We start from the raw sequence: 27,258 nt of genomic DNA, 5'->3' as shown, positions 1-27,258 counted from the left end.
AAAAAGCCCATGCGCAGCAACAAAGACCCAGCGCAGCCAAAAATAAATTAATTAATTTTAAAAAAAAGGAAGATGGAAAAATATATTACCTAATCAACAAAAACTGGGGCTCTCACTAAAGGATCTCTCAAAGATAAACGCTAAGGTGAGGGGAAAATGATCCCAGAAAGATTTGAGATGCAACATAAATGAATGGTGAGCAAAGAAACACTGAAATGAGGGTAAATCTAGAGCACTGACTGTCCAAAACAGTAATAATAATTTTTTAAATTTGAGAAACTATAGAACAATCCATGATAAAATGCTAGACAATAATATAAGTTGGGAGTGGGGGAGCATAGTTAAAACATAGTCCCTTTTATTATGTGAGAGGAGGGTAAAGATAATAACTTTGGATTTTGTTAAGTTAAATATATGCATGTTAACATTTTTCTGATATAGGGTATAGTTTCCAAAGTGATAGGAAAAAAATAGAATTTGGGAAATATATCCAAATACATTGGTAATAAACAATGTAGGAGACATTTAAAACAGGGACAGAGAAAAGCTGAATGTGAAAATGTTCACTAGGCAAATCCTAATTCATGGAAAATTGAGGGAGCTATAATAATATAAGATAGATTTTAGATAAAAAACGTTAGTTGAAAATTGCGCAGCTGCTATGGAAAACAGTATGGCAGTTCCTCAAAAAGTCAAACGTAGAACTACCATATGATTCAGCAGTTCCATTCCTAGCTATATACTCAATAGAACTGAAAACAGGGACTCAAGCAAATATTTGTGTGCCGATGTTTATAGCAGCATTATTCACAATAGCCAAAGTGTAGAAACAACCTAGGTGTCCATTAACAGGTGAATGGATAAACAGAATGTGACAAATACATACAGTGGAATATTATTCGGCCATAAAAAGGAATGAAGTGTTGATACATTCCAAAACATGGGTGAACCTTGAAAACATGGTAAATGAAATAATTAGACACAGAAGGACAAATATTATATGATTCTGCTTATGAAATATCTAGGCAAATTCATAGAGACAAAGTATTAGATTAGAGGTTAACAGGGTCTGGGGGAAAGATGAATGGGTAGTTATTGCTTATGGGTAGAGAGTTTCCATTTGGGGTGATAAAAAATTTTGAAAATAGACAGTGATGGTGATTTCACAGCATTGTGAATGTAATTGATACCACTGAATTATTCACTTAAAAATGGTTAAAATGCCGAACTTTGTTATATATATTTTACCACAATAAATTTTTTTTTACATCTTTATTGGAGTATAATTGCTTTACAATGGTGTGTTAGTTTCTGCTGTATAACAAAGTGAATCCGCTGTACATATACATATATCCCCATATCCCCTCCCTCTTGAGCCTCCCTCCCACCCTCCCTATCCCACCCCTCTAGGTCATCACAAAGCATCCAGCTGATCTCCCCGTGTGATGCAGCTGCTTCCTACTCGCTATCTATTTTACATTTGGTAGTGTATGTCAGTGCTACTCTCTCACTTCGTCTCAACTTCCCCTCCCTGCCATGTCCTCAAGTCTGTTCTCTACGTCTGTGTCTTTATTCCTGCCCTGCCACTAAGTTTGTCAGTACTATTTTTTTAGATTCCATATATATGCGTTATATATATGCATAACGGTATTTTTCTCTTTCTTATTTCACTCTATGACGGACTCTAGGTCCATCCACCTACAATAAAATTAAAATTAGAAAAAAAATCCATAGAAAGATTTTTTTATCATGTAATAATAAAAGTTTTAATTCAACCGGTATTGTAAGGCTTTTTAGTTTTTGCTAAATGGTGGATGTACCTTTGTATCTCATTATGGTTTTACCTTGTGCTTCCTTGGTTACTAATGAGTTGAGTGTCTTTTTTTATGCTTATTGACCACTTTCTTTTTTTTTTCTTTTTGTAAAGTGTCTGATCAAGTCTTTTCAAAATCAGTTTTTGAAAACTGGATGATCTATTGTTTACTCTTTAATTTATAGGAGCTCTTTATATATCCTGGATTCTGGTTCTTTGTTACGTGTATTGCTATTGTCTTCTCTCACTTGTGATTTCTCTTTTCATTTTCTTTTTGGTATCATATAGAAATTCTTGACTTTAACATAGTCAAATTTATCATTATTTTCCCTTTATGGTTTGTGTTTTTATGTGAATTGTTGGATAAATCCTTCTTCCTAGGTCATAAGTATATTCTCCTGTATTGTCTTCTAAAACCCTTACTAGCTTTGTTTTCATCCTTGGATTAAAAATCCTTAGATTTTTAGTTCACCTGGAATTAATTCTGAGTTTGGTGTGGGGTAGGGATTCATTTTAAATTATTTTTATGTGGACGCCATAATTCCCTGCACTATTTACCAAAACACTCACCCTTTCGCAATTTCCCTGCAATGCCACCTCTTATATCAAGTGTTCACATGTGTGGATCTGTTTCCATGGGCTATTTGTCTCTGTACCAATTCAACATTATTCCCATTATGTAGCTTCATAAAAAGTCTTGATATCTGATAGGGCAACTCTCCTCTCACTGTTTTTCTTCTTGAATGACTTGGTTATTCTTTGCCTTTTGCATGTACTTATATAGAAATTTTAGAAACAACTTGTCAAGTTGCACAAACACAACTGGTGACATTTTTATTGGGATTGCATTAATTTCATAAATGAATATGGGGAAAATGTCATGTTTCATGCCACAGTTTCATGGCATTGAGTCTTCCAGTCTATATACGTGGTTTGAGCACATGTCTCTACTTAAGTCTTCATTAATGACTCAATTTCTGTAATTTTAATCCATAGAGGCTGTAGTAGGCTGAATGATGACCCCCACAGATATCAGGTCCATATAAGGACCTGATATGCCTTACCATATAAGGCAACCTATATATGTTGCCTTATATAGTAAGAGGATCTTTGCAGATGTGATTAAATTAAGGAGCTTGAGATGGGGAGATTATCCTGGATTATTCAAGTGGGGCCTCCGTGTATGTATCATTATAAGTAGGAGGCAGAGGGAGATTTAGCACAGAAGAAGATGTGAAGGCAGTTTGACCACAGACACAGGGATTGGAGTGATGTGGCCACAAACCAAGGAATACCAGCAGCCACCACAAGCCGGAAGAGGCAAGAAAAGGACTTTCCCCAAATTCTCCAGAGGGAGAGTGGCCCTACCAGCACCTTGATTTCTGCTCAGTGATACTGATTTCAGACTTTTGGCCTCCAGAACTGTGAGAGAATAAATCTCTATTGTTTTAAATCACCAAGTTTGTGGTAATTTGTTAAGCAGCCACAAGGAAACTAATTCAGAGAAACTGTGCATCTTTTGTTATAGTTATCCCTAGGTATTTGATAGTTTTTGTTTTTCTTATAAATGGTATCTTAAAAAATTTCATTTTCTAGCTCTTTGTTGCTGGTATAAGAGATACGATGAGATTTTGTATGTTGACTTTTTTTTTTGCTGCAGCGTTGCTAAACTCACATTAATTCTCATGGATTTTTCTTTGTACACAATCATGCTACCTGTGAATAATAACAGGTTTGTTTCTTCCTTTCTAATCCTTACTCATTTTTAAAAGTTGCCTTACTGTGTTGCCTAGGACATCCAGTACAATTTGAATAGAAATGGTAATAGGAACTTCCTTGTTTTGTTCCTTACCTCAATTTTCAATGTTTTGAAGACTTTCAACATTTTACCATTTTTTTATATTTGCTGTAGATTTTTGTACACATCCTTTATCAGGTTAAGGAAGTTTTTTTCCTCAAATTTTGGTTTGCTAAGTATTTAAAAAAAAAACCATACGGCTGCTTAGGTATAACAAAAGCTTTTTCTGCTTCTTTTGAGATGGTCATGTTATTTTCTTCCTTTAATCTGCTAATGAAGCAGGTTACATTACCTTCCCAGGGTAAACTCAGTTTGGTCATTTATAGGCTGTAAATTTCCTTCTACAAATTGCTTTACGTTGTAGTGTGTAATATTTGGCATATGCGTTCAAAATATTGATATTTTCGAATTTCCATTATGAGTTCTTCTTTGACTCATGGCTTACTTAGAAGGGTTTCTTAATTTTCCGACATGATTCTAGTTATCTTTTTGTTACTGATGTCTAACGTGGTCAGAGAACATACTCTGAATCATTTTAATCTTTGGATGCCTGCTTTCAGTCTGGAATATGGTCAATTTTTTCAAGTGTTCTATGTGTACTTGTCTTTAATATGATTATTATGCTGTTGCTGGGTATAGTATTCTATATCTATCCATTAGGTTGTATGTCAATTGTGTTGTTCAAATCTTATATATCCTCATTGATTGTTTGCTTGTTCTGTCAATAACTGAGAGAGATCCACTATGACAGTGGAACTATCTCCTTTCTTCTCATATTACTGCTTTATATGTTTCTTCTCATATATTTGCTTTAGATATTTTGATACTATATTTAGGTGTATACATACTTCAAATTGTTATTGATGAATTAAAATTTTTTTTCTTATAAAAAACCTCTTTATCCTCTAGTCATAATTTTTACTTTAAGATTCAGTTTGGGGGCTTCCCTGGTGGCGCAGTGGTTAAGAATCCACCTGCCAATGCAGGGGACACGGGTTCGAGCCCTGGTCCAGGGAGATCCCACATGCCGCGGAGCAGCTAAGCCCGTGTGCCACAAATACTGAGCCTGCGCTCTAGAGCCCGCGAGCCACAACTACTGAGCCCGCGTGCCACAACTACTGAAGCCCGTGTGCCTAGAGCCTGTGCTCTGCAACAAGAGAAGCCACCGCAATGAGAAGCCTGTGCACTGCAACGAAGAGTAGCCCCCACTCGCCACAACTAGAGAAAGCCGGCAGGCAACAACGAAGACCCAACACAGCCACAGATAAACAAATAAATAAATTTATATAAAAAATGATTCAGTTTGTCAGTAATACAGTCACACCAATTTTCTGCTGGTTAATATTTGCATGATATATATTTTTCATCTTTTTATTTTCAATCTTTTAGGATCCTTTTGTTTTAGATACAAACTATTGTAAACAGCAAAAAATTAGATTTTTAAAAATCCAATTTGAAAATATTTGTCTTTTAAATAGAGCAATTTATATTTGAAATGTAATTTAGGTTCATATAGGTTTATACCTAGAGTTTTATTTTGTTCCTTCTCTTTGATCTGCCAGTCCTGTGTTTCTTTTTCTCTCCTTTTTAGGCTTCTCTTTGGATTAAGTATTTTTTTATCATCCCGTTTTTTTTCACTTCTGTCTGTTTGGATATTATACTCTGTTTCTGTCCTTTTAGGGGTTACTGTAGAAATCACAATATTCTTATATAACATATCAAAATCTGAAGTTGATCTATGTTATCCTCCTCCCAGACTGTGGAAGGACCTTAGGAAATTTTAACTTTGTTTCCCCACTCCTTACTCATATGTTATAATTAACATATATTTAAATTATACTATGTAACCTCATAAGAAATTATTATTCTTTTATATGGTCATTTTTCATTTAGATTTATGCACATTTATCTTTATACATTCTTGCTTATCATGCCTGTGTCTGGGATTTCTTCCTTCTGGCCCTGGCTCTCCTCTGGTGGTTCTGGCCCCTCTGCTGCACCGTGGTAAGTGCCCCAAGCTTCTCCCCCGGCCTCAGACCTCAGGCGGCTCAAAGCAAAGAATGACACAGGTTAACAGGACCATGAGTAGGTAGAGGGCAACAAGAAACTGTGTAAATAATTAACAATAAGTCTAGCATCTTTTGTACGATTTTTACAAAATTGGCAAAAACTAACATGATCAGGCTTCCCTGGTGGCGCAGTGGTTGAGAGTCCGCCTGCCGATGCAGGGGACGTGGGTTCGTGCCCTGGTCCGGGAAGATCCCACATGCCGTGGAGCGGCTGGGCCCGTGAGCCATGGCCGCTGAGTCTGCGCGTCCGGAGCCTGTGCTCCACAATGGGAGAGGCCATAACAGTGAGAGGCCCGCATACCGCAAAAAAAAAAAAAAGTGCAGATTCTCAGGTCAACAGCAGAGACTGTGATTCAGTGAGTGGAGTTGCAGTCCAGGAATCTGCATTTCTAACAATCACCAAAGATAATCTGGGTACAGGTGGCCAAGAGCCACACTTCGAGAAACATCACCTTTACATCTCATAGCTTCATTGGGTCCACTGTACAACCTCTTCATATTCATGGGCCAACCTACTTAAGTCTATTCTTTAGACCATGGTATGGGAGGGAGCACTGTGTGCTCCTGCAGATCTGATTCTGAGTGAAATAATAAGAGAAAAAGTACCTTGTATATTGTGGTATTGTGATTTATAATAAATGTATATTTGGTCTTTGTCTAGTTTCTGGCACAGAGCTCCTAAAACCCTTGGAATTTCCTGAGTGATGAGCATCATAAGATGCTCTTATTGTGTTAATGAGGTGACTTTTGGAAAGCTCCTAGGTCACCTAAGGATGGGGGCTGGTTGCCAGGGGAACCAACCACGCGATTAGAGGGTTAGAACTTTTAGTCCCATCCCCTGATTTCCAGGGAGCGGAGAAGGGCTGGAGGTTGAACCAGTCAACAATGGCCAATGATTTAATCAACCGTGCTTATATGAGGAAGCTTCCAGAAAACTCCAGAAGGACGGTGTTTAGAGCTTCCGGGTTGGTGAACACGTGGAGGTGCTGGGAGAGCATGGACGCTCCATGCCCCTTCCCCATATGTTGCCTTATGCATCTCTTCTATCTGGCTGTTGATTCATATTCTTTAATATCCTTTGTAATAAACCAATAATCTGGTGAGTAACCAGGTTTCCTGAGTTCTGTGAGCCGCTCTACCAAATGAATTGAACCCAAGGCGGGAGTGGGGGTGGGGGGTCATGGGAGGCTCTGATTCATAGCTAGCCAGAAGCACAGGTAACAACCTGGCTTTGTGATTGGCATCTAACGTGGAGGGCAGTCTTGTGCGAATGAGCCCTTATCCTGTGGAATCTGATGCTATCTCCAGGTAGAGAATGTCAGAATTGAATTAATTGCTTGGTGGTGTGGGGAACCATTCCCCCCATTGGAATTGATATCAAATTATTAATATAGTTGTTCAAATATTTACAACACTTTGAAGAAAGTAATGATGTAAAAGGCCTCATTTATGCAAAAAGTTGTTTTGCTTCTCTTGCTCCCCAGTTGGTGCAGGGCTAAGCAGAAGCATTATTTTCTTGGTGTGATGCTTAGACTGAAACACACTAAGATAAGCCAATTTGTCCTTCTCTAAAAGTCATTTTGGGCTCCCACATACCCTGGGCTGAGTTGGAAATGTGTGAATTGAAACCTGAGTTGAGATTGAAAAAAGATAGTGAACTGGGGTCATGAAGCCCTTAAACACTTATTACCTGAGAAAATGTGTATAAAGGGACTTTTAATCCTGTAATGTATGTAACATATGTAATATATGTAGCATATGGAAGGGGAAACTTACCAGAAATGTGAATGGGAAGTAGGTAATAGAGAGAGAGAGAGATGGTATTACTTATTCTCTATTAAATTAAGAACTTTAAAAAGTAAGCACAGAGCTTCCCTGGTGGCGCAGTGGTTGAGAGTCCGCCTGCCAATGCTAGGGGACGCGGGTTCGTGCCCTGGTCTGGGAAGATCCCACGTGCCCTGGAGCGGCTGGGTCCGTGAGCCATGGCCGCTGACCCTGCGCGTCCGGAGCCTGTGCTCCGCAACGGGAGAGGCCACAACAGTGAGAGGCCTGCGTACCACAAAAAAAAAAAAAAAAAAAAAGTAAGCACAACTATAGCAACGCAGGTTTTTTTTTTACAAAAGGGAAATCCAAAATTTGACCAAACTTAATAAATAACCTTAACTCTATGTATTCTAAGCTCACTGTATCTCTGCAGGTCTGGTTTCCTGGTATCTCAAGGAGAACATTTCAGGTAAAAGCCAGATGATTCTCAATCATAAATCTCCTGCTTTATACACTTGAAGATAATAAAGTCCTTGATGCCAGTTAATTGCACTTTTCTTTTCTATTATCAATGCCCCTGTCCTTTTGAAAACTGGAATGTGGAATCCAATGTGGCAAATGGTAAGAAGTGGGAAATGCTACTGGAAAATAATCTGATGTCAATTTACTTTTCTCCTGGAGTAGAGCAATCCTTTCCCCCAGTGGTTGGGCCCGGACCATCAGCCTCGGGTGAGCAGACAGAGAGGGTGGCTGTCACTGCTGCATTCTCTGAAGATCTCTCTTGTTGGAGGGACCAGAGATCCCCGCTTGGGTGTAAGTAGATCCGACATATCTGGATATGTCTGAACGGATGGGCGGGGCCCCCCAGATGCCTCTTTGGGTGAGGGCCTGAGCAGCCTCCTGTGGATTAGACTAACCCTTTGACCTCAGCCGCTGGAGGGGAGGGTACACTGAGATGGGCCAGGTGCCACCACTTGGACTGGCCTTTGGATATGTGGCTGGGTTCTTTGGATGGCAGGGGCATCTTCTGCTACAAATGTCAATAAGACAATTAGACAGTGTGTACAGCAGCCTGGTTTGATGCTTACTAATTGAACAGAAACCACGGGACATGAGGGCTTCTCTGCAGCTTCACCACGTACCAGAGGGTGCCCTGACTTCCAGGGAGAGTGCAGAGGTGATGGGGACCCTGTGGACACCACCGAGGGATAGCCTGCACTACATCTGCCTTGCAGTGGATGTGTTCAAGGGCACGTCTAATTACACCCCCTAAGATGCTCTGTGAACAGGTGGGAGAAAAACCCAGAGCAAAGGTGGGTTACAGCTGCCCATATGTTAATATTATTTCATTGGCCCTGCAGGCTTGTGGGGCCCAAGGAAACTTGGGTTACATTAAAAAAGGAAAAGCATACTGTAGTTGGCAAACAAAATGTGTCTTTGTGTGTGTGTGTGAGAGAGAGAGAGAGAGAGAGAAAGAAAGAGAGAGAGAGAGAAATGAGCTTTCATTTAGAAGCTTTGGCCGTGGTTTCAACTGGTTCCTCTCCACTTTTTAAATGATATTTTCTGAGCCTGGAAACCAAGCAGGCAGATCATGGAATTTTGGCTGGAGATGTTTTTAAAAAATGTAGACTAGCAGTGAAAAAGGAGGCGGGAATATGGCTGGGAGGCTTTTACGGGCTGCACACCAAGCAGGGTTACCATGGTGGTGCTTCTGCTGTTTATATAAACAAAGGATTTTCCTGACAAACATACTTCATATTTAATAATCCTCAATCCACAGTGTGTAGCTAGTTCAAGCCATCTGGACTTGAGTAGAATTTTATTATTTCGCGAGGCTGTTTTCAGGCATCCCGTACCACTTCAAAATTAAGTGTTAAGTACCAATATCTTGAAGTGCAAGGGTGAGAGGTGTCTAATAATTGGAAGAGAGTTTAACCTGCAATATGACAACGTAACACAGGCTTTTCACAGATCTACAGTCTATTGGGCCAGCCTCCGCTGCCATTTTAATTCAGTTCACGTGCCTGACAAAACACTTAGCCCACCTCCCTAACTTCCCGGTCTCTCTTAAGAGCGCTGCAGTCTCCCAACTGACCGTGCTTCGTACTGCCATTGCCCCGCATGGTAGCCCACATCCAATTATTAGTGAAGTCTTAACAAGCTCCTGTATTGTGACAGGACTCATTTGGTTATTAGTAAGGAAAAAACCTACTCTCTTTAAGTGAAGCACAAAAGGGGATTTATTGGTTCATGTAACTGGAAAGGCAGGGGTAGATCTGGCCTCAGGAATCACTGGATCCAGCTCACATGCCCACATCTCCAGAGGGTCCCAGATTCTGGCACATCTGACATTGTTTGCTCTAGGTGGACTCAGTTCTTCTAGAAACTTTTTTTTTTTTTGGACTGTGCCTCATGGCTTGCGGGATTTTAATTCCTCAACCAGGGATTGAACCTGGGCCCTTGGTAGGGCGAGCGTGGAGTCCTAACCACTGGACAGCCAGGGAATTCCCCAGTCCTTCTAGAAACTTAAGGAATGAGATAAGGAACTTAAAGAGTGCTTTCCGGCATCCTTTCCCCAGGATCATGAAGTGATCAGGAATCTCCAAAAGCTCAGGTAAAGCTGTTTGCATTTTTCCCCCTCCTGAACATCTGGACACGTCTCTAGACCTGTGTCCAGAGTAGCTATGGGGCTCTCTTCTGTTGTTGCCTCATCATGGCCCTCTGGGATCTCCAAAGCCAGCTGTGAGCACCAGACTTCTGGGCTGATGCCCCTTCCAGGGGTACCCTAATAAATAAACTGGTTCAATTCCAAGGGTACCAAAGTGCGTCATGTACGTATGCATGGCACCAGGATTCCAGTGATCCAGACGAACCCTCATTGTGTCCCCTGGGTAACCCCAGGACCAGCCAACCTAGGCTCCATGCACTAGCTTCATTACACCAACTTCAGTGCCCCTCACAACTACAGCACCTTGGTGTCCCCCGCTACTCCCAAATGACACAGGCATTTCTTTTTTTTTTTAACTTTTTATTTTATATTGGAGTATAGCCGATTAACAATTTGTGATAGTTTCAGTTTCAGGTGCACAGCAAAGGGACTCAGCCAGACATATACGTTGTATCCATTCTTCCCCAAACTCCCCTCCCATCCCGGCTGCCACATAACATTGAGCAGAGTTCCCTGTGCTATACAGTAGGCCCTTGTTGGTTATCCATTTTAAATACAGTGGTGTGTACATGTTGATCCCAAACTCCCTAACTGTCCTTTCACCCCATGCTTCCCCCCGGTAACCATAAGTTCATTCTCTAAGTCTGTGAGTCTGTTTCTGTTTTGTAAATAAGTTCATTTGTATCATTTCTTTTCAGATTCTGCATATGAGGGATATCATACGATATTTCTCTTTCTCTGTCTGACCTACTTCACTCAGTATGACAATCACTAGGACCATCCATGTTGCTGCAAATGGCATTATTTCATTCTTTTTAATGGCTGAGTAATATTCCACTGTATACATGTACCACATCTTCTTTATCCACTCCTCTGTCGATGGACATTTAGGTTGCGTCCGTGTCTTGGCTATTGTAAACAGTGCTGCAATGAACACTGGGTGCATGTATCCCTTCGGACCATGTTTTTCTCTGGATATATGCCCAGGAGTGGGCTTGCAGGGTCATACGGTAGTTCTATTTTTAGTTTTTTAAGGAACCTCCATACTGTTCTCCACAGCAGTGACACAGGCATTTCTGAAAGTCCTCAGGAGTTTTGTTCAGGTGTTTGGGGAAGTCCACTCATAGGGTCTTCTGCCAGGTCTGGGTTGGATGTCGGCCACACCTGTGGTGCCCTCTCCTTGGGCCACGCCTGGTCACCCCAAAGGTGCAGACCCTTGAGGCACCACAGGACTCAGTTCCTGGACTGGGTGGGGCTCGGATCTTCTCCTCCGGATGCCCTGTTCCCCTCTCCTCTATGAACACCACATCTCCTACCCTTCCAGGCTTCTGTACTCACCACTTGTTATTTTAACGGGGGAACCATGAAGCACAAAGAGAACTCCAGGTTCACAGAGCTGGTTGGTGACCACCAGGGCTGGGATCCATATGTCCTCATTCTCTGCTTTTTTCTTTTATAACTAATTAACACTTTCTCTGTGAAAAATGATAATCTGAAGGAACTGTTGGTTTAAAATGACCAAAAAAAAAAAAAAAAAAAAGGCACTGTGCAAATACACCAGGGGTTTTAGTTTTGAGAGTCTAATTTGAGAACCCTGGGGGAGGGCAGTGGAATAATAGTGACGGGACTATTTGCACAAGGTCCCTAAGGAAAGAGAGCAGCTGAAGACAGCACCAACTTGTTCTGAAGACAGCTGTTGATGGTCGGAGGGAAAGGACAACTTTGAGTAAGGTGGTCTCTGGCAGGGCCTATATTGGCGCTGAGAGTGTTGGGAAAAGCGGGAGATCAATGGGTGGAGAAAGGGTCACCTTAACAAGAGAAAATAGTGAATGTCACAAAGTTGCCCAGGCTCCCAGGTCTTTGTTGAATTAATTGGTTGGAACTTGGCGGGGGGAGGGGATCCACAGTACTCACGATTCCGAAAGCGGGGCCGAACCAGAAAAATGCCATTTTGGAGTTTCCCTGGTGGCGCAGTGGTTGAGAGTCCGCCTGCCGATGCAGGGGACACGGGTTCGTGCCCCGGTCCGGGAAGATCCCACATGCCGCGGAGCGGCTGGGCCCGTGAGCCATGGCCGCTGAGCCTGCGCGTCCGGGGCCTGTGCTGCGCAACGGGAGAGGCCGCAACAGTGAGAGGCCCGCGTACCGCAAAAAAAAAAAAAAAAAAAAACCCAACCAACCAAACAAAAATGCCATTTTGTGCTGTTATTGTAACCCTCTTGTACCCACTCTCTGGTGGACGTGACCGGGAGGAAGTACAGGGTTACTCAAATGCACAGAGCGGAGAAATGGTTACAGAAGGTGGAAGTCTCGGAGCTGCTGTGACCGGCAGAGGCCACAAAGGGGCAGTGTGCCTCCTCAGTCTGTCTCGATCTAAATGGGCAAAATCCCGCGGGAGTCGGAGGAAGAAAAGAAATGTAGTCACCACGAGAGGCCATTTACCCGCACTGGGCAGCCACTCCTGCGGCAGACTCCGGGGTCACCCCGCTCCCTGTTCTCACCCACCACGGCCTCCCCTCCTTCCCCTTCCAGAAATGCTCGGTAAGCAGCCACTGTGCATCAGGCACTTTTCTAGGCCCTGAAGGCACCCGCCGTTCTGGAATCTACGTTCCGGAGGGGAGGCGCAGAGTTCTCATCGCAGCTCCTCCCACCTGGCCACCACCTCTACCTGTGCCCAGAGCCCCAGACGCACCGGGCTCAGCGGCAGTTGCTGCAGTCGACCTAGGCCTGCCTTTGGAAGGCCGATGGCAGAGGGCCTTCAGCCTTTTGTCTCCCGCACCCCGGGTGTGGCTGGGATAACGGAATGGTGATCGGGTGACAGAAGCTGCGGGGGCGCCCAGTGACCACCAGGTGGCGCTTGGAGACCCCAAAGGAGCTGTGATCGCAGGGACCAAACAGTATTTCTTTGGGGCCACAATACGTCACAGTGACAGGGCAAGCGCGGCATTGCTTTGGAACAAATCGCTTGTCCCGTACTTGCTCAGAAAATTCCCAAGAGTCCTCTAAATACAGAGATAAATATTCACCTGCAAGACGGGCCCATCCTGCGTCCCACCCAGGGTCAAGGCATGAGAAAGGAGGTGGTGTCTGCAGGGCAGGGCCCCTAGGCTGAAAACTGTTTCCCTCTGTCCTGTAGATTTCTGTACTGTAGTTTCTTCCTGCCTCCTTAACTGGATCCAGGAAATGGCTGTTGCCGGGGAGAGCTGGGCCTGGAGCCCTTGCTTCTTGTGGAAAGAGGGGTTGTGGAGAAGCGGGATTCCTGCCTGACGGATGACCGCCCTAGGTGGGTGTGTTAATTAGATGCTGGATTTACATACAAAAAGCCCTCCTACAGTTATGCAAAGCCTCTACCACTCCTGCTTTTTGGTGGAAAAAGCCCATCCATCCCGTGCCCACCATTTAAAATCCCCACGGGGCTGGTTTTGAGCAGAGAATTCAGGAGGCTGACGCCTGTCTGACATTTGCGGGCAAATTGCAACCTTCCGTGATTTTAAAATTCAGGTGTAGAAATCAAGAAAGTAAATCTATCTTTAAATAGCCTACTCCTTAAAATGTGTTCTCTTTTGTCTTTTTTTTGGCTGCTACCCCTTTGGTACAGGGTATAATACAGCGGGGGGCGGCAAGGCTGGGATACTTCTCAGTCCACAGCACAGTAGGGACCAGAAAAGAATGTCAGTGTCTTCAAGGTAAGCATGCTGTCTGCCTCCGGGTCTCAGGCTGGGTGTGACCAGGGCACCTTTGTCTCTGTCAGTAGCTAAAATGAGGGTCCAAGGTAAGCGGGAGTTTTGTCTTGATTTGGAAGTTGGATCTGGTTGTTCAAAACAATTCTGAATTCCTGGGTGTGGAGTTGGCTTTGGGACTCTGGGTCTCAATAACGCCTGCTTCTTGCTCCATGAGGGATATGGCCCTGGTGGGGAGAAGGGCAGACATCAGCCTCTCGGGCGGCCAGCTCGCCAGCTAATCTTCACGGCTGGCTTGGCGGCACTGGTTCCTCAGAGGTCTGGCTGAGAGCAGATCTGAAAGGACCTGGGCTAGGGCATGCGGCCGGGAGTGCCAGCCACACTGAAGGGCAGCTGCACATGGGTGGACCGTGATTCAGCCTTGAATCCCCCAAACCCAGACTCGCTTGTCATGCTTTGACCAGTATGTGTGACTCTCAGCAGTTATCTGCTGGTAGAAACTCACATTTCAATCGACCTCCTCCCTCCCCTCTCCCAAGCTTCTCTCAGCGTGCTGTCTTACAAGAACTTGTATGTGGCCCTGCTCTGCTCCCACGTCATGTCAGCACGTGGCGGCCTGGGCCGGGGACGAGAGACGCTGCTCTTCTTTCCGCTATTCCATGCAAAGATGTGGGTCAACTTTTTTCTCAATGCCCAGCCATGCGGTTGTGATCAGGCGGACATATTTAATAGACTGTCCTGGAGGCTCGTACAAGCAGAGGGCAGTGACATACAGAGTGTCCTGGTATCCACCTTCCAGACGCGGTGGTTCTTAGGGCCACCAGCCCATCCTCGGGGAGCAGAGTTCTATCGTCGTCATCTCTCCTCCAATGAGAGGGCCGTATACACCCTCCCTACAGCCTGGCCTTCCAGTGGGAGAGAGGGTGGGGACTGGAATTCACCTCTGGGACAGACTTTACTTTGTCTCCAGGCCCAGAGAGAAGAGGAAATGCCTTTTCACCGCAGCCCAAGGCTGAGATCCTTTCAGTTGCTGTGCGGGGATCTGCCTTTCCTAGGACATTTGACAGCACGGCTGTCCATCCAGTCCCACCTGTCAGGGTAGCCCTGTCTTCCTGCCCTGCAGGATGGGAGCGCACTCGGTGGGGATCCGACGTGGAGGATGTCGAAGGGGAGTCCCTCTGGCTCCCCTCAGCACCAGGTGAAGCTCCTGTCTGGCTAGAACATCTACATTCAGCTTCCGGGCGGCTGCACAAGTCCCCTCGGGGATGATGTGTGGACTTTGCTGGACTCGAGGTAGTTTTCTCAGAAAGAGGCAAATCTGCCTGGGGTGGGGGGGTTAAGTGCTGACTCGTCGTTTCGGACAGAAGCTGCCTGGAGCCTTGGAGCACAGCTTTCCCAGAGCAGGTCCTAGCTAGAGCACCACAGGGTTTCTGCGCTCCGTCTGGACCCTGTCGCCCACACCCGCTATTTCAAAGTTCTCAAGTCCCCTCAAACCTCCTGCTCGACCACCTGCCCCCCTTCTCGGCAGCTGTCCTAATTTGGGGAGAAAATAGATCCAGCAGTCCCCTACCCCCCGGCTTCCATCAACATTCCACAGGTAGGCGTGGTGGCTCCCAGCTTCTCCTTTTCTCCTGTCCCCCTGGAGAAGGCTGGCTGCCGCGCCAAGCCAGCTCGCCTGTGTTCAGACAGGTGGCCGTGGAAAGCAGCCTCTGACAACTCTGGTTCTGTCTCGCTTGCCCTCTCCTGCTTCTCCACTTGCTCGCTCTTCTGGAAGCCGGCTGCCATGTCGGTCGGGAGCTGGCCCGTGCAAAGGCCCATGAAGCAAGGAACTGAGGGGGGCCTTGGGACAACAGCCAACAGGGGACTGCCGTCCTCAGTCCAGCAGCCTGTGAAGCACCGAATCCTGCCGAGAACCAGTGAGTGAGCCTGGCGGTGAAGCCTCCCTCAGTCCAGCCTTTGGGTGAGACCGTAGTCCTGGCCGACACCTTGACTGCAACCTCGTGAGAGACCCTAAGCCAGAGGACCCAGCTAAACCTGGCTAGATCCCCAACTTGCAGGAACTGTGAAATAACAAATGTTTATTACTTTGCTAAATTTGGGGGGGTAATTTATTACGCAGCTATAGAGAAGGACTACAGGGGCTCTCAGACTCGTCAATTTCTTAGCTCTGAAAAATTTGAAAAAAATTTGGGCATCCACGTAAGGTTGCCACCTTCTTAGTTTACAAAGTAAGTCTTGAAAAATGACAACCAATTTTTACTCCCATTGTTTTTATAAAAGAAAGATCATTTTACAATAGGTGATAGAGCATTTGACTAGTTGGTCTAAATTTGAATTACTCGAAGGTGGTTTTATTCTGCAAGGTCATCCCAACCAACATTGTTAATTCATTAAAAGCTACATTGTCCCTTAAAAAAAACAACAAGGATCATTTTTTATTTTTATTACAGTGTTATTTACGTACAATAAAGTCCATCCATTTAAAATTTGAGGAATTTTGATAATCCTAGACTCACTTCCATAATCCAGATATGGAATGGCTTCCTTGTCCTAAAAGGTTTCCTATGCTCCTTTGCAGCCAATCCCCTCTGAATATGGGCCCCATGCAACCTTTGATCTGCTTAAGAGGATGGACATTTTAATATAACGAAACTTAGTCCGGAGCCCGTGCTCCACAATGGGAGAGGCCACAACAGTGAGAGGCCCGCGTACCGAAAAAAAAAAAAAAATTAGGAAGGATGTAATCTCAAAATAAAAGGCAACCAATAAACTGAGTGCATTTAAATGTATAAACCAAACTTTATTTTTTTTTTTTTTAAATTTATTTATTTATTTATTTATGCTGTGTCGGGTCTTTGTTTCTGTGCGAGGGCTTTCTCTAGTTGCAGAGAGCGGGAGCCACTCTTCATCGCGGTGCGTGGGCCTCTTACTATCGCGGCCTCTCTTGCCATGGAGCACAGGCTCCAGACGCACAGGCTTAGTAGCTGTGGCTCACAGGCTCAGTTGCTCCGCGGCACGTGGGATCTTCCCAGACCAGGGCTCGAACCCGTGTGCCCTGCATTGGCAGGCAGATTCTCAACCACTGCGCCACCAGGGAAGCCCTCAAACTTTATTTTTACATGGCCTTATGAACTTGTAGACTGAAGGCTTTTCAGCACCACTGTTCTGGCTCCCATCGTTATTAGATAAGCTAGGCTGCTTTAAGAAAGAGTCCTGAATACAGTGGTTTAAATAAGATGGAAGAGTTTTCACTCCTCACATCCTGTTCCAAAGGTAGGTGGGCAGTTAGGGCAGATAGAGGGCTCCACTCTCCAAGGTCATCTGGGAACCCAGGCCAGTGAGCCGATCTGCCAACCTCTGTAAGTGACATCCTTCTCCAGGTCCAAAGCAGCTGCTGCAATCTCCTAGCCATCAGGGAAGGAGAGAGTGTGTCCACAGCAAGCATCTTGAAGGAAATAACCCAGACATTTAACACCTAACTTTTGCTGATGTAGCACTGGCCCAAATTAGTCAGACGACCAAACCTATGGGAGGATGGGAGGCAGGGAAATACAGGCAGTGCTGGGTGACCCAGTGCCCAGTTAACAGCTGGAGGATTCTACTACTGGCCAAAAGGAGACAGTTAGCATTATGCCCTCTCTTCCAAATTGTCAGTCTCTGCCTCTCTTCTGGTTCCAACTGTCAGCCTTTCTCGTGCTTCTCATCTGTAAAAATACCTCCTTGGGCCGCACGTGCTGTGCTCTCCTTGTTAGCACCACAGCTTCCCCCATTTCCTCACACTCTCTTTCTCCTCCTGATTCCTATCCACTCCTCAACCCAGGCAATATGACTCTCCCCAACAGGTCTCTAAGACTCGTTTTTGTTGAATCCATGCTTTCCAGTGCTTTTCTTACTGGATGTTTCTTCAGCTTCTAACGTGTCGACCTTCTGTCCTGAATGCTCTCTTTGCTTCATTCATCTGATACCATAACCTCATGTTTTCTACATTCATTTAGTCACTCTCAGTTAGTCCCTGCTCTGAATGATTTCCCTGCTGCCTTCTGTCACCTCTCAGCGTTTCCCAGGACACTACTCTCTTTTATTCTTTTCTCTATACACTCATCTGAGCAGATCTGCTCCTATGATAAGTCAGCTAAGATTGTGCTTGGCTGTATGTAACAGAAACCCAGCAAATGGTGGCCGATATAAGCAAGAGGCTTATCTTTCTCATGTAACAGGGAGTTTGGGGGCAGGCTGTCGGTCCAGGACTGTCTGTGCTCCTTTTGTAGATCTGCTTTGCCAGCCTTAGTGTGTGGCTTTTTTCCCTATGGTGCAAGATGGCTGCCACATCTTCTGGCAGCACAACTACATTCCAGGCAGGAGGAAGGAGGACGGAATAGGGCAAAAGGCAAAAGGAGGATGCTAAGTCTGTCACATTTCATGAAAGCTAACTCGGGAGTCTCCGGAGCGCTCCAATTTCAGAACCGGATCCCATGGCCTCTTGTAACCAGGAGAGTGTCATGGGAAGTGAATGATCTAGCTGTACACAACGCAGATGTGAACAAAGCTGGGAGTATTAAGAATGAAGGAGAAGATGGATACTGGATGGGAAAGGAGCAGCGGGTGCCACCCATGACTTCAGCGCGTATCTGCTGACAATTCAGAAAACTGTATCTTCTATACAAATGGCCAATAAGCACATGGGACAATGCTAAACATCACTAATGATCAGGGAAATGCAAATCTAAACCACAACGAGATACTACCTCACACACATTAGAATGGTTACCATGAAAAACAAAGAAACAACGGAAAGCAAGTGTTGGTGAGGTTGTGAAGAAATTGGAAACCTTGTGCATTGCTGGTAGGAATGCAAAATGGTGCCTCGCTTGTGGAAAACAGTATGGCAGTTCCTAAAAAAGTTAAACATGGTATTACCATATGATCCAGCAATTCCATCTAGGTATACAACCAAAGGAATTGAAAACAGGCTCTCAGATAGATATTTGTACACCCACGCCCATAGCACCATTATTCACAATAGCCAAAAAGGTGGAAGTAACCCAAATGTCCATTGACAGATGACAGATGAATGGATAAAAAAATGTGGTATAGATGTGCAATGGCATGGTAGTATATCTTAAAAAGGAATGAAGTTCTGATCATGCTACAACATGAATAAACCTTGAAGACATTATTCTAAGTGAAATGAGCCGGACACGAAAGGACAAATATTTTTATGATTCCATTTACATGAGGATCTCAGAATAGGCAAATTCATACCGACAGAAAGGAGAATTGAGGTTACCAAGGGCTGGGGGGGAGGGAAGAGGGGGGAGTTATTGCTTAATAGGTACAGCATTTCAGTTTTGCAAGATGAAAAGAATCTTGGAGATAGATGATGGGGGTGGTTAGACAATAATGTGGTGAACGTATACATAATGCTACTGACCGTCCACTTAAAAATGGTTAAAAGGGTAAATTTTATGTTATGTATATCTTACCACCATAAAAAAATCCTTATCTTCAGTTTTGAGCTCCTTTGAAAAGACCCGTTTATTTAGGCGCTAGACATTTTCATTTGGGTACCTCACCTCCAATTTTTTTTTTTTTTTTTTTTTTTTTTTGCGGTACGTGGGCCTCTCCTGCTGTGGAGCACAGGCTCCGGACGCGCAGGCTCAGCGGCCATGGCTCACGGGCCCAGCCACTCCGCGGCATGTGGGATCTTCCTGGACCGGGGCACGAACCCGTTTCCCCAGCATTGGCAGGCGGACTCTCAACCACTGCGCCACCAGGGAAGCCCACCTCACCTCCAACATTTTATGCTCAGAACTGAACTCATGAAGTCCCACATGGGGCTCTCAGCCCTTTGAAATCACATACGCTAGCTCAGCCACTGGTCCGCAGAGCTTCACACGGCACCAGGACAGGAATGTCTGGAGAGGTTCCAGCCTCAGCCACGGACCCATGGGAACCAACCTCCTTGGTAACGCTTGGCTCCTTGGGGCCAACCCAGGTTACCTCCCTTCCAACAAACAAGCAACTCCTTCCTCTTTTCCTGCTGGCGAGTTCCTCCTTGGAGTTCTTGGTGTCTTTTCCTGATAGGATCTTCAGAGAAGACCATCCAGTCCACGCTGCCAGGTTTAGGACAAGTGTCTCGGCTCTCCTTTGACACACAGTGCTGCCTCTTTCCAGAATGCTGCCTATCATGGGCTGTCAGAGAGGTGAACCCCTTGTCCAGTCTCCCAGAGGTCTGGCACACCCTTTCCACGGGGCTGGGGCTGACCTCTGACATGATGGGTCAGCCAGCTTCTGTCCTGGTCAGCTCTTATGCCCAGACCTGCGGTTAAATACGTTGACTGTGACCCCAGCCTAAAGCCGCGGGGACTACTTTGCAAACGGGAGGCCCACTGACTCCTGTGAGAAGAAAGATTTTCCCCAAGGGGACTTGCGGTGTCTGTCGACATATGAGAGAGTCCGGCATAATGTTAAGGACTTCTGCTTCGCCCGGAATTTCTACACACACACATGAAAGTAATTCTCAAGTTGAATGATCTGAAAACCATTTGGGGGAAATGGTAATTAAGAGTGACAATGGGGGCACATTTATATTCGGGGGGCATTTCTGGCTGTATCAGGCATGGGTGTCAGCTCAGGTACAGATATGGTCTTGTTTTTAATTCCTGGAAGCCTAACTGGAGAGTGTATTTGTTATCTATTGCTGTGTAACAAATAACCCCAAACTTAAGGACTCAAAACAATATTTATTATCTCCCAGTTTCTGTGGCTCAGGAAAGGCTTGCCTGGGTCCTCCGGCTCCTAAGCGGCCATTAGGGTTTCAGCCGGGGCCACCGTCATTCTAGGCTCCCCTCCCCCCACCACGGCAGGATCCTCTCCCAAGTCAGTGTTGTTAGCAGGATTCAGCTGGTTGATGGCCATTGCCCAGAGGCCACCCTCAGTTCCTGGCCATATGGTTCTCTCTGTGGGGTGCAGCTCACAACATGGTAGCTGATTCATCAGGGTGAGCAAGCTAGACAAGCCAGAGAGACAGAAAGAGTGAGCTAGACGGAAGTCACAGTCTCAGATCTAATTTGCAAATGACAGCCCATCCCTTTTGACTCTATTCTCCTAATTAGGAGTCTGTCACTAGGTCCAGCCCACATTCAAGGGGAGGAGGCTACAGGAGCATTGGGGGGCAGGGGGTCATTGGGAGACGTTTCGGAAGCTGCCCACTACAGAGTTCTCTTTCCTCTGAGCGTATGTTATCTTGCAGGGAACTTCGACCGTCAGTTGAATCAGTCAAAGGCTAGGAGGTGGATAAATAAACTGACAAATCTCTGAGCAGCTCTCCACGCCTTTGCAGCTGTCTTTTCCACTCGGGTTGATTTCAGTGTTTTTAAGCAAAGATGACGAGATTGCAGACAGGGTGGTGGAAGGCCCAGGCTTCCTCCCTGGTCTTTTAGGAAGGAGAGAGTGCTGGTTCTCAAGGCTGCTTCTCCTCTCCTTGTCTGACTAACTCTCTGTGGTTTGGCTTTGCTCTGCAGTTTTGTTTACACGGCTGGGCAAGGAGGATGACTTAACCCACCCAGACTGAAATCAGGGCTGATTTCAAAGTGAACCATCAGTCAACATAAGGCACAACCAACATAACGAGCAGAAATCCATGTCTTTGCTACAGAGGCACCAGGACGACGAATCATATTCTGTGCCTTTGCGTGTGCTGTTCCCCATCTGCAATGCCCTCCTCACCTCGCCTATCCATCCTGCCAGGTGCCCCTCCATGAACCTTCCCCAGGATTTCTGTCCACACAGCTCTTTCTCTTTCTTCACTTAAGTTTAAGAGCAGCTAATGTCTGTGCCACCCAGCTGAGCTTATGGGTACATCCTGCCTCATGGGGTTCTTTATTTCCTGCATGTGGGCTTTATGCCCTGGCTCCAACGAGATGTAACCTTCTTCTCCAGGGCAAGAACTGTTGTCCAGTTCTTTCATACCCGCCGTGGTACCCAGCCCAGGGTAGAGCTCGTTGATACTTGAGGTCAGAAGCCTGGTCAGATCTTATATTTGGAGGCTCCCAAGCTCCTTGAACAGTGCCTGTCCATGCATGGCAAGACTTCGCTCAATAAATGTAAATTTTATGTTGGTGTCTATGGCATTTGCACAGATGGAGTTTGGAAGGGGATGGAGAGGACCGCAGTGGTGGTGTGGGCGGAAGCTGCTGTCACTCAATCCCCGCTCTGCTCACTTCACACTTATGACCTTGTCCATCGCACTCAGGGCCTCTCGTCAGACCTGCTCCCCTTGGGCGGTGGGGTGTGCTGCCTGCGTGGTGGTGCCCAGTCTTGAGAAATCTCTCCAGCTAGGCAAAGGGTATCTGGATCTTTACTTCTGGGCAAGAAACCTTCTCCTCCCCAGCATTCCCTTCTTTTGGAAAGAACAATTGTTTTTCTGCTTTGAAGGAAGCCCAAGGAAACTGTGCGCGGGAACCGCAGGGAGGAGTTTGGTCATTGTTCAACGGTCGCCCTTCGACGGCGCAGCTCAGGTGCTGACCAGGATCCTGGGCGGGGGTGGAGCTGACAGAGGGATTGGCCCCCCGCAAGGCTCATGCTGTGGATTCCCTCCTCAGCTCTGCAGCTCTAACTCAAAAGACAAGGCTGAACGTGTCCTGGTGCCTTGATTTGCACCTCAAAACAGGAGGCGGTGTGGTCTTTCTGGTGGAGCCTCGTGTCTCCTGTGAGCACTGGGGATCCTGTGACTGCAGATGAGTCTGGGGGCTGGGCTGGGCTGAGGGACAGTATTCCTCACCTTCTTCTTCAACCAGCACTTATAACCAGCGTCTACATCTGCTGTGCCCCACGCTTTGGGCTGGTGGACAGTGAAAATGCAAGGTCAGATACGGCAGGTCCTCGCCCTGGAGGAGCCCTTGCAGCCTAAGGGGAAGAAAAGGGGACATCAGAGGTTTGCATCCGCCTGGGTGCTGAGAACCTTGAGGAGGGGCTGTCTCTGGCAGGAGGCATCGGGGAAAGTGAGAAGAGCCCATGCTTAAGCTGAGTTTTGACAAACAGGAACCAGTTACTTGGGGAAGACGATTTTCAGTAGAGGAGGCGTAATGTGTGAGACGGACCAGCGGGACGGAACTTCACAGTGTGTCGAGGGATGCGTGGTGAGTTTGGCCTGCCTATAGTATGAGGGTTTCGAGCAGGAGTGAAGCAATCAGCCTTGGATTTTATAATGATCACTGTGCCTGGTGAGGAGGGAGGGCTGGAGGGGCCAGGATAGCAGCGGGTAGGCAGGCGGAGGCTCTGTAGTTGTCCCCATCCCCGTGAGGGAATCTGGAGAGGAGGCGACTGCAGAGGAGACATGGGAGGAATTGGCCAGAGTTCCTGCTGGTGGTTATGTGTGTACACGTGTGTATGCGAGTGTGTGCGAGTACACACGTGCATGTGTGTATGTGCGTGAGAGCATGTGCCTGCATAGGTGCATGCATGTGGATGTGTACATGCATGTAGAGATACATGTTTGTGCAGGTGTGTGGGGACTGGTGGAGGCATGATAGAGAGAGCCGGGGAACCCACATTTGATGAATTTGGTATTATAGTCTTCATTTTCCATTTGAGTAAACTAAGACTCCGTACATTAAATGATGTCCTTTCTTCATTCAATGAACATTGAACGCTCCATTTGGAGGGCATATTTCACATATTTTGCCACTTTTAATCCTTAAAGAAACATTATAAAGGAGTTACTGTTATCTCCCCATTTTATAGATGAAGAAACAGGCTCAGAGAGAGAAAAATCCTGATGAGATCGACCTGCGTGTCATGGATTCTACATGGAGTCCGTGGGAAACGTCAGCTGGGACTTTTCCAGACTGGTGGGATTCTCATTTTGAATACCCCAATTCTCTCCTCATCCCTTTTTTTTTTTTTCACATAAAGGATGATATGAGTGCTTTTCAGAGCCCTCCAAGGATAGGCAAGAAAGACTGAGGGGACCAGTAAAGATTTCTTAAAACAATACGAAATATATATGCATACAATCCTCCTTAAGGCAACTTCCTCTAAGAAAAAGTCCAAAGCAGTGAATGGGCGGTAGGGGGAGGTCTACAGGGTTGCTGTTTGCTGCCGAGTTTCCTTCCTTCTGTTTTAATATCAAGCCTGAAAGTCTGATACATGTTAATACGATGTTCCCTGGAAAGAAGAATGGTTGTGATATATGCTGTAAACCAGCACTTCCAAATTTTACTGTGTATGGGGACCACCTGGGGATCTCGTTAAAACACAGATTCTGATTCAGTGGGTCTGGGTGGGGCCTGACATTCTGTGTTTGTCCTGTGCTCCCAGGGATGTCCGTATGGCCACATGGCAGGATTTGCACCACCCTTTGAGGAGAAAGACTGAAAAGCAAACAGAGTCAGGGGTACCTGTGGTTAACGAAGAGGGGAGCATGGCCAGGAGCCTGAGGGAGAAGAGAATGAGTTTTGCTTTGAATGTGTTGTGTTTGAGGCACAGATGCTTCCTGGGGGAAATTGTGTGGTGATGACTAGTGGGGGTCAGAGTTCAATGCAAGTCAGCAAGAGGTCAGTGAGAGGTCAGAGTTGAGGACTCAGATCTCCATCATCTTGGGGGTTGTCGTGGACACCTTGGGGGAAACAAAGTTGCTAAAGGAGGGAGAGACAGAGTTTGGGAAGAGCAAAAGTAATCGGGCATAGGGTCTAATACGAGACGTTTAAGAAGAGAAGAAGGGAGACCAGTGATGACCCCGACAAGTGTGGTCAAAATGTTAGGAGAACAGCCAGCAGGGCTGGGTGACAGAAACCGGGCGAGAAGAAAGTCAGGAGGAGAAGGGGCAGAGCTGGGTCCTCTGTCCCCCCAGCCCACTCCCATTCGTCTCCTGGGAGGAGACGGTCGCCCTGCAGCAACAGTTCTGTTGCTTTCTGGACTCTGGTTGGGTTCAACCAATGGGGTGCACTGGGGGGGGTGAGGGGAGGAGGCAGGTGAGCGGTGTGTGTTCCCTCGCCCTTACCCTCCACCGCAGGCCCGCGGTCCCGCAGCTCCCACTGGTTCTGGTAGCTCTTCTGTTGCTGGCCCCAGCATTCTGCACCGTTCCTTGTGAATTTACAGCGGTGTAGGGTGGTTTGGCAAAAGCCCCTAAGCTGGTGCGCGCCATTTGCGTTCCGTTTGAACCACGACCAATAGAGAGGGGATGGGCGACAGCGCTGGATGTTCTATGAGGGAGACTGGGACCAGGATGTAACATTTCACAGTTGAGAGCTCTCCTTGTTTCCCCGGAGCCATTTCCCAAAGATGCTGGGGAGGGTGAGTCGAGGATGGAATGAAACTGGATGAAGTATAGAGTACAGCATTTCCCCTACCTACGAACCTTCACGTTGCAAACTCTCAAAGATGCCAACGTGCCTTTGCATGTCCAGTCATGTAAGTTAGTTCACGTGTCTGGCGTACATCGTCAGGTGCGTGTATCCTCTACAAGTGGTTGTGCTTTTGTGTACTTTACTGTACAGTATAGAGTACAGTAGTACAGTGTCTTTATTTCAAGCCCAGGCTGTTTGGAAGCAAGTGTAGAAGCAGCGGTGAGGTAGCTGGTACTGCTAAGAAACGCCAAGCGATCATGATGGAAACAAAAGTGGGGGAAGAAGAAGTAACTGAAGACCCAAAGAGATTTATGACGCAGGAAATGGCGAGGGGATTTTCTTTATGTGAGGTGGCACTATTAGGGCACTGTTAGGCACTGTGAGTTTTTGAGGCACAGGACCTGAACGTAGAACTGCACATGAAGGTTGCAGCAGCCGTTCAGAATGCAATCCAGTGCTACCGTGTCATCTCTGACAAGAAGAAAAGAGCTACTACCCAGACATCACTGGATCGTTTATTCAAGGGAGTAGATAGAACTGAATCCAGCAAGGAACCAGAACCTGTGCCATCCACGTCAGGCGTGAGTGAAACTGCATCTTGCCCTCATCTCCTATGGCTGACGATCCTTCAGCTCTACCATCTCCCCCCTCCTCTCCCTCCTCCAGTCAGTAACTCTTCTTGCCTCTTCACTGATGCCAGCCCCTGGATGCCAGCTGTTGTCCTGTACTACTGTACTTTTCAGGGTACTGTACTGTAAGATTAAAAATGTTTTCTTTATTTTTTGTGTTTGTTTTTTATGTATTATTTGTGTGAAAAGTATTATAAACCTATTACGGTGTTCGTTGGGTACCTAGGCTAACGTCACTGGACTTAACGAAAGGGCTCTCGGAACCAAACTTGTTTGTATGTAGGGGACTCCTTCGAGAAGCTTGGCTTTGAAGAGAGTGAGGGAAGCAGGGCAGTAGTTGGAGGAAGGGCTGGGGTTGAGGAAGGTGATTTTAGGGCTGGAGAACCTGGAGCACATTTACAGGCAAATAGGCAGGTGCTGTCAGACAAGGAGAGATTGAAAATGCAAAAGAGCGAATAAATGATGCATGGAGGGATCGCAGCAGTCCGAGGCCTCAGGATCCACAGGACATCGAAGACTCAGCTTCATAAAGGAGGAGACATGTTTCCTTTGTAACGGATAAGGAAGAAGGGATGGGTGGGTGATGAAACGGGGAGTTTGTGGAGTGAGGGGGCATTGACACACCTCCCCTTGGAGGCTTTGATCTTCTTCCTGACAGAGGAGGTTGATCTCTACCTGAAAATGAAGGGGCGGGGGGTGGGGAGAGAAGTTTAGAAAAAGCTGCTGTAAGGAGGGAAACCAGAAACATCTGGAGAACAATGAAAGGAGGGGCAGCAGCCAGGAGGCCTTTTCCACATTCTGTGCTCACCACGTGGGCCACGCTTAGTGCACCGGTCCGTTCTCTCTCCCCTCACAGTGGCTTCTGCGGCAGCATTCAACACTAAATGCACTGTCATTGTGGGGTCTCTGGCCTTTGTGGGGTAATTACTCGTCTTTCGGGATTTCTCCCCGCTCCCTCCTCTGATCCAGCATGGTGTCCTCATCAGGTCTGCTTGCCGGCTGTGGCTCTCAGAATGAGGGTGCACCACCCGCTTCTCAGCTCTGTGGACGTCCGTCTACATCTCGCATTTGGCTCAGCTCGCTGTGGCACAAATCCTGCCTGGTCTGGAATTACAGAGCCAGTGCCTACCTCTCTCTTACCCCCTTTAGAAAGGGAGAATCTGATTGGCTCAGCCCGACTAGTGGATTGGTTTCTCCTGGGCCCGGTCTCCACTGGTGTTTCAGGTAGCTCTGGCAAGGACAAGGGGGCCACATTGTACAAATATGGGCCTATAGACTCACCCTTCACAAAAATTGTGGTTGGTGTTCAAGCAACTTTATATAAGATGCTCTTAATGAGATTAACACCCTCGAAAGAGTTTTGTGCGTTGGGCTTTGGATTGATGCGAATGAAAATTGTTTCAGGAAAATTCCTTTGGTTACTTTTCTGGGACGATGAAAGCTTCCTAAGGGATAACAGGGAATTAACTAATTGCTCCCCAAAGATACTTCG

This window comes from Grampus griseus, assembly GCF_964374135.1.
Source record: "Grampus griseus genome assembly, chromosome: 15".
Lineage (NCBI taxonomy): Eukaryota > Metazoa > Chordata > Mammalia > Artiodactyla > Delphinidae > Grampus > Grampus griseus.
The sequence above is the reverse complement of the archived record's forward strand: the minus strand, read 5'-3'. Positions refer to the sequence as shown.